The 13,633-nt window shown below is 46.3% G+C and overlaps 1 protein-coding gene across 1 annotated transcript in view; it reads right to left on the bottom strand.

Moving 5' to 3' along the window:
- LOC141156748 (cytochrome P450 3A29-like) overlaps positions 1–13,633 on the bottom strand; it is a 77,300-nt gene that overhangs the window by 59,229 nt on the left and 4,438 nt on the right. The window lies entirely within an intron of this gene.

Here is a 13,633-nt window from a genome sequence, read left to right as displayed (position 1 = left end):
ACCGTTGAACCGGGAGCATAAAATGCGAAAGTACCAAGACACACTGGTGCATTCCATCATGTTCTCCATTACAACCGAGAGCAGTGCTGCTAGTGCTTTACAAAGCAGCTCAGTGCGTCGAGGCAGTGGAGGAAGCTCTGCACAAAGAGGGAGCAGAAGCAGCGCCTCAGCACAAGGCAAGACCAGTATGGCCCAAATGTGGCAAAGTTTTGTGTCCCCGCCGCCACAAATGTCTACACCATCACAGACGGCTCCAGTCAGCAGGAGGCAACGTTTCCGTCAGATGGTGACAGACTACATGTCTTGCCCTCTCAGTGTACTCCCAGACGGCTCTTCTCCCTTCAAGTTTTGGGTCTGTAAGCTGGATACATGGCCAGAGCTTAGCCAGTATGCATTGGAGGTGCTAGCTTGCCCTGCTGCTAGTGTATTAACGGAACGCGTCTTTAGTGCCGCCGGTGGTGTACTAACAGACCGTCGCATGTGACTATCCTCCGATAACGTTGACCGGCTTACTTTTCTCAAAATGAACAAGGCCTGGATCTCGCATGAATTTGCCAGTCCTCTTCCAGAATAAATAATTTGTTGGCAACAGTATCCAGGTCTCCTGTTGTGTTCATGTTTCTACCACCTGAACTGTAATCCATGAGCTCCAACACCGCCAGTTGCAGCTCAGAAGTGCCGTCTGCACAGTCAATGCTTGCTCCAGTGTTATTGGGGTTCAGTAACGTCAGCTGATCCCCAGCTGTGTGTCCGGCAAATTCTCCTGCTCTGTCCACATCCACTGTACTACTGATTTAAAACTTGCTCCAATTACACCTCTGGCTCCTCTGTTTTCAGTATTATCCCTGAGCTCCAACACCGCCAGCTGGCGCTCTTAAGTGCTGTCTGCACAGTCAACACTTGCTGCCATGTTATTGGGGTTCAGTAACGTTAGCTGTTCCCCTGCTGTGCGGATGGCAATTTCTCCTGCTCTGTCCACATTCACACTACTACAGATTTTAAAGTTGCTCCAATTACACCTCTGGCTCCTCTGTTTTCAGTATTATCCCTGAGCTCCAACACCGCTAGTTGGCGCTCAGAAGTGCTGTCTGCACAGTGAACACTTGCTGCCGTGTTATTGGGGTTCAGTAACGTCAGCTGTTCCCCTGCTGTGCGGACGGCAATTTCTCCTGCTCTGTCCACATTCACACTACTACAGATTTTAAAGTTGCTCCAATTACACCTCTGACTCCTCTGTTTCAGTATTATCCCTGAGCTCCAACACCGCCAGTTGGCGCTCAGAAGTGCTGTCTGCACAGTCAACACTTGCTGCCATGTTATTGGGGTTCAGTAACGTCAGCTGTTCCCCTGCTGTGCGGACGGCAATTTCTCCTGCTCTGTCCACATTCACACTACTACAGATTTTAAAGTTGCTCCAATTACGCCTCTGCCTCCTCTGTTTTTAGTATTTACCCTGGGCTCCAATACCGCTAGTTGCTGCTCAGAAGTGCCATCTGCACAGTCAATGCTTGCTCCAGTGTAATTGGGGTTCAGTAACGTCAGCTGATCCCCAGCTGTGTGTTCGGCAAATTCTCCTGCTTTGTCCACATCCACTGTACTACTGATTTAAAACTTGCTCCAATTACAGCTCTGGCTCCTCTGTTTTTAGTATTTACCCTGGGCTCCAATACCACTAGTTGCTGCTCAGAAGTGCCGTCTGCACAGTCAACGCTTGCTCCAGTGTTATTGGGGTTCAGTACCATCAGCTGATCCCCAGCTGTGTGTCCGGCAAATTCTCCTGCTTTGTCCACATCCACTGTACTACTGATTTAAAACTTGCTCCAATTACACCTCTGGCTCCTCTGTTTTTAGTATTTACCCTGGGCTCCAATACCGCTAGTTGCTGCTCAGAAGTGCCGTCTACAGCTGTTCCCCTGCTGTGTGTCCGGAAAATTCTCCTGCTCTGTCCACATTCACACTACTACAGATTTTAAAGTTGCTCCAATTACGCCTCTGGCTCCACTCTGTTTTTAGTATTTACCCTGGGTTCCAGCACCGCCAGCTGTTTCCCAGCAGTGTCTTTGGCACGGGTACTCCCTCCTGCCTCCTGCCCAACGTCTGCTGGTCCTTGGTAGTGCTTTCTGGCACAGGTACCTCCTGCTTAGTAACCGAGTTCCAGTACCGTCAGCTGGTCCTCGGTAGTTCCATTGGCTCTTGTACCTTCTGCTACCCATCCGGGTTCCAGTACCGTCAGCTGGTCCTCGGTAGTTCCATTTGCTCTTGTACCTTCTACTACCCATCCGGGTTCCAGTACCATCAGCTGGTTGTCGGCAGTGTCTTTGGCACGGGTACTCCCTCCTGCCCAGCCTGGTTCTAGCACGCCAGCTGTTTCCGGGTAGTGTCAACGTCACTTTGCCTCCAATGCGTTGTCCTGTCGTGTTGCGGTCAGGTTAGCCGACTCTATGGTGCCTGCAGTTTAGGTGACTCCTATGTGAGCTGCGGGATCTGGCAATGAAGGCTGGTTCCATGGTGCCAATAAGACAAGCACCCCCTGTAGGACTGTGGGTTTCGGTAACTGCGGCTGACTCGCGGCCTTGCAACTTTTTTTTTTCATGGGTACCTTCTGTTACCCATCCGAGTTCCAGTACTGTCAGCTGGTTCTCGGCAGTGCCTTTGGCTTACGTGCCTCCTTCGCGGTATCCAAGTTCCACCAACGTCCTGCTTAGTAACCGAGTTCCAGTACCGTCAGTTGGTCCTCGGTAGTTCCATTGGCTCTTGTACCTTCTGCTACCCATCCGGGTTCCAGTACCATCAGCTGGTTCTCGGCAGTTCCTCAGCCTTCTTGTACCTTCTGCTACATTTCCAAGTTCAAGCTTTTTGAAATGGTTCTTGGTAATCACTCTTGATCTCCCTGACGAGGACCCTGAAGACGAGGACCCTGAAGACCAACCTGAAGAAGACGAGGACCCCAAAGACGACGACCCTGAAGACGAGGACGCTGAAGACCACCCCGAAGAAGACGACGACCCTGAAGACGACAACCCTGAAGACGACGACCCTGAAGACCACCCCGAAGATGACGACCCTGAACACGAGGACCCTGAAGACCACCCCGAAGAAGAGGAGGACCCCGAAGACGACGACCCTGAACACGAGGACCCTGAAGACCACCCCGAAGAAGACGAGGACCTCGAAGACAATGAACCTGAAGACGACAACCCTGAAGACCACCCCGAAGAAGACCAAGAAGATGACCCTGAAGAAGTTGACCAAGAGGACAAAGAACAAGAAGACAACCACCAAGATACAGAAGAACAAGAGACAGAAAACCAAGAAGCAGAAGTACAAGAATCTGCAGAACAAAAAGCGGAAGAACATTAAGCATAAGACTAAAAATCAGAGCAAAAGATATTATCTAAATTATAAGCAGAAGATGACTAAGCAGTGTATGGGGGTGAGTCCATTCCTCCTCGTGGTGCCCCTGGAAAAGACCTGCTGCTGCAGGCAAAACTGAATGCGGACAAATCCTGTTGTAAATCTTTTGTGACCGGCAGAACGAAAGGTGTAATGTTCAAACTTTTATAGATAACAACTACAGGAATACCTGTCACAAATAAGAATATGATGAAGAAGAAGAATATGAAGAAGATGAAGAAGTAGAATATGAAGAAGAATAATAGTTGAATAAGAAGAATATGAAGAATGTAAAAAAAAGAATAATATGAAGAAGGTGAAGAAGAAGAAGATGAAGAAGGTGAAGAAGAAGTTGATGAAAAAGATGCTGATGCTGAGGATGATGAAGGAGAAAGTGTTGGAGAAGTAAAAAAGAAGGTGAAGAGCATGGAAGTAGTGAACATAAATATCTGACAAAATATAAAAAAGCTTAACATAGTCAATATTTCTGTAACTCCGAACGTCTTAAAAAAAATATTAATTCCTGCTATTCCATTTGATTGGGCTAAACCTCTATGCCTTTATTGTCTCCCCCACCTCCCCCAATACATTCTACATTATTCTTAGTTGTTTTCCTTCATGTAGAATTAACCTACAAGGAAAAAAAGGGTTTATTTTTATTCCGATATTTCTGTCCCATTGACTTGCATTGGTTTCCGGTATCGGAATCGGCGATATCCGATACTTCTTGGGTATCGGTCCGATCCAATCCGATCTGATATTTCCCGATATCGGAAGGTATCGCTAAACACTAGTGACCAATCTCATGCTGCAAGCGTTTGCGCCGGCCAGCCGGCAAAACAGCAACTCTGACAGTTTGCACTTCTCTAATGCCATCACTAAGGATAGATCTGGCAGCATCACTAATGATCCTGCTGGCCGACCAAACACTATAGTGAGTCAGCAGATTAATTGGCATGAGCTTTGCGGCCTTGATACTCTATTTAAATCGCTACTAGGTTTCAGTTATTACCAGTTATCATGTCTCTGTACTAGACACGCTGCTGTTTATTGAATTGACAATTATTAGACCCTTCTTTGTCACAGTTTATTCAGCTGATTAACTCCTGGATGCCCTCTCGGATTTGACCATAAGACCTCATTCAAACCTTTGTTTTTTACGTATATATTCTATCTGTGCTTTATATGGATACGACACATACTCATTATACAGTTAGGTCCATATATATTTGGACAGAGACAACATTTTTCTAATTTTGGTTCTAGACATTACCACAATGAATTTTAAACAAAACAATTCAGATGAAGTTGAAGTTCAGACTTTCAGCTTTCATTTGAGGGTATCCCCATTAAAATTGGATGAAGGGTTTAGAAGTTTCAGCTCCTTAACATGTGCCACCCTGTTTTTAATGGGACCAAAAGTAATTGGACAATTGACTCCAAGGCTATTTCATGGACAGGTGTGGGCAATCCCTTCGTTATGTCATTCTCAATTAAGCAGATAAAAAGCCTGGAGTTGATTTGAGGTGTGGTGCTTGCATTTGGAAGCTTTTGCTGTGAAGTAAACATGCGGCCAAAGGAGCTCTCCATGCAGGTGAAACAAGCCATCCTTAAGCTGCAAAAACAGAAAAAAAAACATCCGAGAAATTGCTACAATATTAGGAGTGGCAAAATCTACAGTTTGGTACATCCTGAGAAAGAAAGAAAACACTGGTGAACTCATCAATGCAAAAAGACCTGGAAGACAACAGTGGTGGACGATCGCAGAATAATCTTCATGGTGAAGTCAAACCCCTTCACAACAGCCAACCAAGTGAATAACACTCTCCAGGAGGTAGGCGTATCAATATCCAAATGTACCATAAAGAGAAGACTGCATGAAAGTAAATACAGAGGGTTAACTGCATGGTGCAAGCCACTCATAAGCATCAAGAATAAAAAGGCTAGACTGGACTTTGCTCAAAAACATCTAAAAAAGCCTGCACAGTTCTGGAAGAACATTCTTTGGACAGATGAAACCAAGATCAACCTCTACCAAAATGATGGAAATAGAAAAGTATAGCGAAGGCGTGGTACAGCTCATGATTCAAAGCATACCACATCATCTGTAAAACACAGCGGAGGCAGTGTGATGGCTTGGGCATGCATGGCTGCCAGTGGCACTGGGTCACTAGTGTTTATTGATGATGTGACACAGGACAGAAGCAGCCGAATGAATTCTGATGTATTCAGAGCCATACTGTGTGCTCAGATCCAGCCAAATGCAGCCAAACTGATTGGTCGTCATTTCATACTACAGATGGACAATGACCCACAACATAAAGCCAAAGCAACCCAGGAGTTTATTAAAGCAAAGAAGTGGAATATTCTTGAATGGCCAAGTCAGTCACATGATCTCAACCCAATTGAGCATGCATTTCACTTGTTAAAGACTAAACTTCAGACAGAAAGGCCCACAAACAAACAGCAACTGAAAACTACCACAGTGAAGGCCTGGCAGAGCATCAAAAAGGAGGAAACACAGCGTCTGGTGATGTCCATGAGTTCAAGACTTCAGGCAGTCATTGCCAACATAGGGTTTTCAACCAAGTACTAGAAATGAACATTTTATTTACAATTATTTAATCTGTCCAATTACTTTTGGTCCCTTTAAAAACAGGATGGCACATGTTAAGGAGCTGAAACTCCTAAACCCTTCATCCAATTTTAATGTGGATACCCTTAAATGAAAGCTGAAAGTCTGAACTTCAACTGCATCTGAATTGTTTTGTTTAAAATTCATTGTGGTAATTTCTAGAACCAAAATTAGAAAAATGTTGTCTCTGTCCAAATATATATGGACCTAACGGTATTTTATGGGGCTGCTCACATGTCCATATTTTTTTTTGTAGACTGTGTGTCCTCAAAAAAATCACGGAGACTTCCATTTTCACATGGATCTAATTACCCATAAAAGTCTTTGAGTCTGTAAGAAATCATGGACAGCACACAATGCTATTAACATTGCAATGTCTAGGAGAAGCTTTGTCATTTATTTTTTTCATACAAGAAAATCACTGATGAAACACTGATGGGAAATACTGACAAAACACTGATGAAACTCAGATACAAAACACAAATGGAAATTGATCCATTTTATTCATACATGAATGTGCTACATCCCCATACTGGGGTACTCAGAGGGAGCCCGAGTCACAAAAGAGGGGTAGTAGAGCCACAACTGGGGGGAGTCCAAGGTCCCAAGGGGTTGCTGAGGGCTTGCCAAAGGCCACTGGGAAAGAGATGATCTGCTGGAGATGTCATGGTCCTGGTCACATAGTCGCCCGTTGTCCTATGTCCTCCATGCAGATAGACTGCAGTGCTAGGAGGCGCTGCTCGTACTATGCATGCCCCGCCTGCAGCGTGGACTATCAGCTCGGCAAGGACCCGTAGTCATTCCCGTGACAATAAATGAGGTACTGGTGTCAGGACTTTTGGACTCAGCGAGTCTCCCTCACCAGTTGATCCCTGGGAAACACGTGGGTGTTTGCTGTATCAACGGGGACGCCAAGCACTACCCTGTCGCCCAAGTGACTATAAAAATGAACCATGGTACTGAGTCCCATGAGGTCAGGGTTGTCAAGGACTTGCTACACCCAGTGATAACCGGGCGGTACTTCAGGCTGTTCTTGGACTTGTGCGGAAAGGCAGGGGTACACTCTAACTCTGATAGGAGCTAGTTCGTCCATGAAGAATCCCCTTTGCAGTCAGAGGCGGAAGAGTTTCCCTTGTGTGTCCTTGCTGGCGATGAGGACGAGACAGTGACCCATGAGGAAGAGATTCCAGAATTGGGAGTTTCTGGGGGGAATTTTGAGATTGCTCAAATGGAGGACCTTACGTTAAAAGGGGCATGGGACAATGTGACTGTGATAAATTGGGTTGTTCAAGAGTTGGGGGCTAACACCAGGTTTCCTTGTTTTTCAGTTCATCAGGATTTGCTATATCGGGTCACTAAACAGAGAGGGGAAGTGTTAGAGAAGCTGTTGGTGCCAAGACCTTATAGAGGTAGGGTACTAGACCTAGCCCATTCTCATGTCTTGAGTGGGCATCTGGGCATAGAAAAGACCCATGAGTGGGTCCTTCAAAGATTTTACTGGCCTGGATATCCCTGGGAGGTTGTTAACTTTTGTCGGTCCTGTCTTATTTGTCAGTTAACTGCTCCCATGTCCCACTTCTGTACTGGTCCCATTACCCATTATAGAGGTCCTATTTGACCGAATTGCTATGGACCCTTTAGGGCCATTAGTTATGTCCACCAGGGGTCACCAATACATTCTGGTGGTGCTGGACTACGCACCACAGTACCCAGAGGCGGTACCACTGAGAAACTCCTCTGCCCGTAGTATAGCGCAAGAACTAGTCAATATCTTCTCCCGAACGGGCCTGCCAAAGGAGATCTTGATGGACCAAGAAAGTCCTTTCATGTCGAAAGTGATGAGGGTGTTGAGTAAGGCTCTGCAGATTACCCAACTCCGGACAACTGTCTACCATCTGCAGACGGACGGCCTAGTAGAGAGGTTCAATAAGACCCTGAAGTCTATGCTTAAGAAGGTCGTGAAAAAGGATGGCTAAGACTGCGACTACCTACTGTTCTCCATTAGGAAAGTTCTCCATGCCTCTACGGGGTTCTTACCCTTCGAGTTGCTTTATGGATGGCACTCTCGGGGACTATTGTACATTGCGAAAGAGAACTGGGAAGCTGAGGTAATACCCCACCGGAGCGACATCAAGCATGTGGCCCAGATGCATGACTGGATCGCAAGGGTGATGCCGATTGTAAGGGAATGCCTCCTCTTCAAGCACAAGATGCCCAGGCAAGAGTCTACAATTGGTCGGCAAGACTGAGGCAATTTAGCCCTGCAGACCGGGTGTTGGTCCCCACGGTTGAGAGTAAATTCCTGGCCAAGTGGCAAGGGCCATATGAGGTGGTCAAAAAGTTGGGTGACGTCAACTACAAGGTCCACTAACCAGGAAGAAAAAAGCCGAATCAGGTGTACCACATTAACCTGCTCAAACCTTGGCAAGACAGAGACAGGTGGAAGCTACGTGCCTGGGGGCCCATCCTGAAGCCTGAGTCGAGGATGTCACAGTGGCACAGAGACACTGTCACCGGCCCAGAAGCAATAGAGCCAAGAGCTGCTTCAGTGGAACCGGGACCTGTTTTCGGGGCTGCCAGGTTGTACGCAGGTGGTCAGGCAGGAAATCTTGATGGAGCCGCATGTGAGGGTGAATCAAAGGCTGTAATGGATTCTTGAAGCCCGCCGCAAGGTGATCTCCAAGGAGGTGAGGAGAATGTTGAGCCTGGGCGTCATCGATGAGTCAAAACACGGCTGGTGTAGTCCCATTGTCCTTGTGCCAAAGCCAGATGGAGAATGCGGTTCTGTAATGACTACAGGAAGCTAAATAAGATGTCAAAGTTCGACGCATATCCAATGTCCCGGGTCGATGAGTTCATTGAAAGGCTAGGGTCAGCCAGATATATGACCACCCTGGACTTAACAAAAGAGTACTGGCAAATTCTCCAGTCCCCAAGTGCCAAGGAGAAGACGGTCTTCCCTGATGGGTGCTTTCAGTACACCAGGATGCCATTCGGTCTGCAGGGAGCCACAACTACCTTCCAGAGGGACATGGACCAGATCCTAGCCTCTCACAAAAAGTATGCTGCAGCTTACCTGGATGACATTGTGATACTCAGCCCGGAGTGGGAAAGTAATTTACAGAAGGTCCAGGTGGTACTGGATGCACTAAGGAAGACAGGGTTTACTATAAATCCAAAGAAGTGCGCAATTGGGAAAGAAGAGGCAAAATACTTGGCTGCATCATCGGAAGGGGCGAAATAAAGCCGCAAGTAAATAATGTGGAGGCTATCCAAAACTGTCCGCAACCGAACTCCAAGAAGCAAGTTCGTGCATTCCTGGGAATTGTGGGATATTATCGGCGATTTTCCCAAATTTTGCCTTGACAGCCACCCCACTAACTGATCTTCTTAAAGGCATGAAGACATCGATGGCCAAATGGTCCTCGGAAGCGGAGATGGCATTCCAGGAGTTGAAGCTCACCCTATGTAAACAGCCGGTCTTATTCGTGTCTGATTTCACTAAGGAGTTTGTGGTGAAGACAGACGCATCCGAGGTCGGTTTGGGAGCGGTGTTGTCCTAGGAAATAGATGGGGATGAACATCCAGTCCTATTCCTGAGTAGGAAACTCTCTTCCTGTGAAAAGAACTATGCCGTCGTAGAGAAGGAGTGCTTGGCCATCAAATGGGCAACTGAGACACTAAGGTACTATCTGTTAGGCCGAAAGTTCAGGCTAGTGTCAGATCATGTGCCCCTGAGATGGATGAGGGAAAGGAAGGGGAAGAATGCCCGGGTGACCAGGTGGTTTCTAGTGCTCCAGGACTTTAATTTTCATGTGGAACACAGGCCCAAGAAACTACAAAGTAATGCAGATGCCCTGTCCAGACTTCCCTGTTTAGCGAGTGAAGGTGCCAAAACACCTGGCTTTGGGCAGAGAGGGAGGATATGTGACAAAGTCACTTACAGCGTGTCGGACGTGAGATATGTTTCACTGAGGCTATAAGCTTCAGTGATGTGAAACTGGAAGTCTTCTCCGGCATGGTATGTGCTGAGAGAGTTAATCAGCCATATTTAAATGGGTCAGTTTGTGTGAACGACTATAGAGTGGGTGGGAGGTCGTTCACCATATCTCCACCCCAGGGTGTGGTCTGGGGTTTAAATACTCGGCCTACTGAGGCATTCAGTGTTCAGTAGGTCTGGAGAGAGGAACTCCAGACATGTTTGTGTTGAGCTGACCTGGACCTCTGTCTGCAGCTGAGTGAGCAATCTACCACACTGTATATACATTACTGATCTGGCATGTTATATACACTACTCAAAAAAATAAAGGGAACACTCAAATAACACATCCTAGATCTGAATGAATGAAATATTCTCATTGAATACTTTGTTCTGTACAAAGTTGAATGTGCTAACAACAAAATCACACAAAAATCATCAATGGAAATCAAATTTATTAACCAATGGAAGCCTGGATTTGGAGTCACCTGCAAAATTAAAGTGCAAAAACACACTACAGGCTGATCCAACTTTGATGTAATGTCCTTAAAACAAGTCAAAATGAGGCTAGGTATTGTGTGTGGCCTCCATGTGCCTGTGTGACCTCCCCACAATGCCTGGGCATGCTCCTGATGAGGTTGTGGATGGTCTCCAGTGGGATCTCCTCTCAGACCTGGACTAAAGTATCCGCCAACTCCTGGACAGTCTGTGGTGCAACGTGACGTTGGTGGATGAAGCGAGACATAATGTCCCAGATGTGCTCAATCGGATTCAGGTCTGGGGAACGGGCGGGCTAGTCCATAGCTTCAATGCCTTCATCTTGCAGGAACTGCTGACACACTCCAGCCACATGAGGTCTGGCATTGTCCTGCATTAGGAGGAACTCAGGGCCAACCGCACCAGCATATTGTCTCACAAGGGGTCTGAGGATCTCATCTCGGTACCTAATGGCAGTCAGGCTACCTCTGGCGAGCACATGGAGGGCTGTGCGGCCCTCCAAAGAAATGCCACCCCACACCATTACTGACCCACTGCCAAACCTGTCATGCTGAAGGATGTTGCAGGCAGCAGATCGCTCTCCACGGCGTCTCCAGACTCTGTCACGTCTGTCACATGTGCTCAGTGTGAACCTGCTTTCATCTGTGAAGAGCACAGGGCGCCAGTGGCGACTTTGCCAATCTTGGTATTCTGTGGCAAATGCCAAGCGTCCTGCACGGTGTTGGGCTGTGAGCACAACCCCCATCTGTGGATGTTGGGCCCTCATACCATCCTCATGGAGTCGGTTTCTAACCGTTTGTGCAGACACATGCACATTTGTGGCCTGCTGGAGGTCATTTTGCAGGACTCTGGCAGTGCTCCTCCTGTTCCTCCTTGCACAAAGGGACGGAGGTAGCGGTCATGCTGCTGGGCAGTTGCCCTCCTACAGCCCCATCCACGTCTCCTGGTGTACTGGCCTGTCTCCTGGTAGCGCCTCCAGCCTCTGGACACTACCCTGACAGACACAGCAAACCTTCTTGCCACTGCTCGCATTGATGTGCCATCCTCGATGAGCTGCACTACCTGAGCAACTTCTGTGGGTTGTAGAGTCCGTCTCATGCTACCACGAGTGTGAAAGCACAACCAACATTCAAAAGTGACCAAAACATCAGCCAGAAAGCATTGGTACTGAGATGTGGTCTGTGGTCCCCACCTGCAGAACCACTCCTTTAATGAATGTGTCTTGATAATTGCCAATAATTTCCATCTATTGTCTATTCCATTTGCACAACAGCATGTGAAATTGATTGTCAATCAGTGTTGCTTCTTAAGTGGACAGTTTGATTTCACAGAAGTTTGATTTACTTGGAGTTATATTCTGTTGTTTTAGGCTGAGTTCACACGATGCGTATTTCATGCGTTTCCGCGGCGTTTTTGCAGTTGCATAAACGCTGCGGAAACGCATGAAAAACGCATGGTAGAAGGGAAGCAATGTTCCCCAATTGAAATCCGCATGTGCTGTGCCCATGATGCGGATTTTTCCGCAGCGTAAACGCTGCGCTCAAAAATCCGCAGCATGTCATTTAATTTTGCGGAAACGCGGCGTTTTCGCCGCCATTGACTTGCATTAGAACGCGCCAATTCCGCAAGACTGCATCTGTACTTGCGTAATTGGTGCGTTCTAATGTGCGGATGGTACCCGAGTGTGGAGGAGAGGAGAGTCTCATCCACACCCAGGTACCATTAAAAAAGCTGTAAAAACAAGAATAAAATAAAAAATATATATATACTTACCATCTGTCGGCCCACGCACCGCTCCTGCTTGCTTCCCGGCACTCGCAGTGAGTTGTAGGACCTGCGGTGACGTCAGAGTCATGTGACGGGTCACGTGACGCTGACGTCGGCAGGTCTTTCAATTCAAAGTTGCCTGGAGAACGGATAGAGCAGGACAGCGCGGGCCATCAGAGGTAAGTATATACACTCTCTCGGGTCACACTGTATAAATCCATGCTGTTTGCATGGATTTATATAGTGTGACCTAGTTGTCAAGCACTTTCCAGGTGATGCTAAAATCGCCTGGAAAGCGCTTGTCAATCTGCATGCGGAAACGCATGTTAATCTGCATGTGGATCCGCATGTATTCTGCAGGAAAAACGCATGCACAATCTGCATGCGTTTTTTCTGCCAGGGAGATGCAGAAATGATGCAGAAATTTTCTGCTTCATTTCTGCATCGTGTGCACATAGCCTAAGTGTTCCCTTTATTTTTTTGAGCAATGTATTTTCTCCTAAACTTGATCTACCAGCCAGAAGCTACTACCCAGAGGTCCACCCAGGTAAAGTGAAATCCTTGCATTGTGGTGAAAGGTTAAATACCATTCTAAGTGGACAGGCTAGTGCAAAGTCTGTCATTAGATGAATATTTTGAGTTGACAAATTTGCTGACTAGTGCAATGTGCTGTCTTAATTTACGTTAATCATTTATAACTTTGTATCTTACAATCTTTCATATTCAAGAACTTCTGACTTCACTGATTAATGTGAAAAGTAGCCTGGGTAAAGGTCCCATCACAATTATTTTTATTATGTTCAATCACATACTGTGCACAGATGGAAATAATTTATTGGAGTGCCACACTGGCCTCACCACCAAGCAATCACATTTGTGCATAGCTCATTATTTTTACTCTATTTATTTTACCTACAATTATACACTGTAACGAAAGTCAGGACAAAAGAGAGATTTGGACCAACCCTGAAACATAAAATACAGTATTGGTGCCTATGGTGCAAGTAGAATCAAATTGTCTAAGGATTTGGAAATTGAGATTAGCAGAGATGCTTAGTCATCCAGCATATTTGTTAGTGAAGCTTTACCTTGGTCAGTAATAAAAAGCTTTTAGACTTTCATATTGATACAGTTCAGACATGCGCCTCGTTTGCCTGTAGTTGCACAACCAGAGAAATGCAGTAAATTGTACTAAGGAATAATGTGGACCTATAATAGTAAGAATGGTTTTACGAAGTTTTGCTGCTCACTGAAATAAATTCTAACCACAAAACTAATGATAGAGTCTATTATTTTATTTACTTTATTTAGTAGATACATTTATAATAAAATACATTAATATAGTAGGTGGAATCAGATGA

Source organism: Phyllobates terribilis, unplaced genomic scaffold (assembly GCF_046119375.1).
Source record: "Phyllobates terribilis strain yellow unplaced genomic scaffold, ASM4611937v1 Scaffold_1__5_contigs__length_1240528914, whole genome shotgun sequence".
NCBI lineage: Eukaryota > Metazoa > Chordata > Amphibia > Anura > Dendrobatidae > Phyllobates > Phyllobates terribilis.
This window is presented reverse-complemented; position numbering and strand designations above follow the sequence as displayed.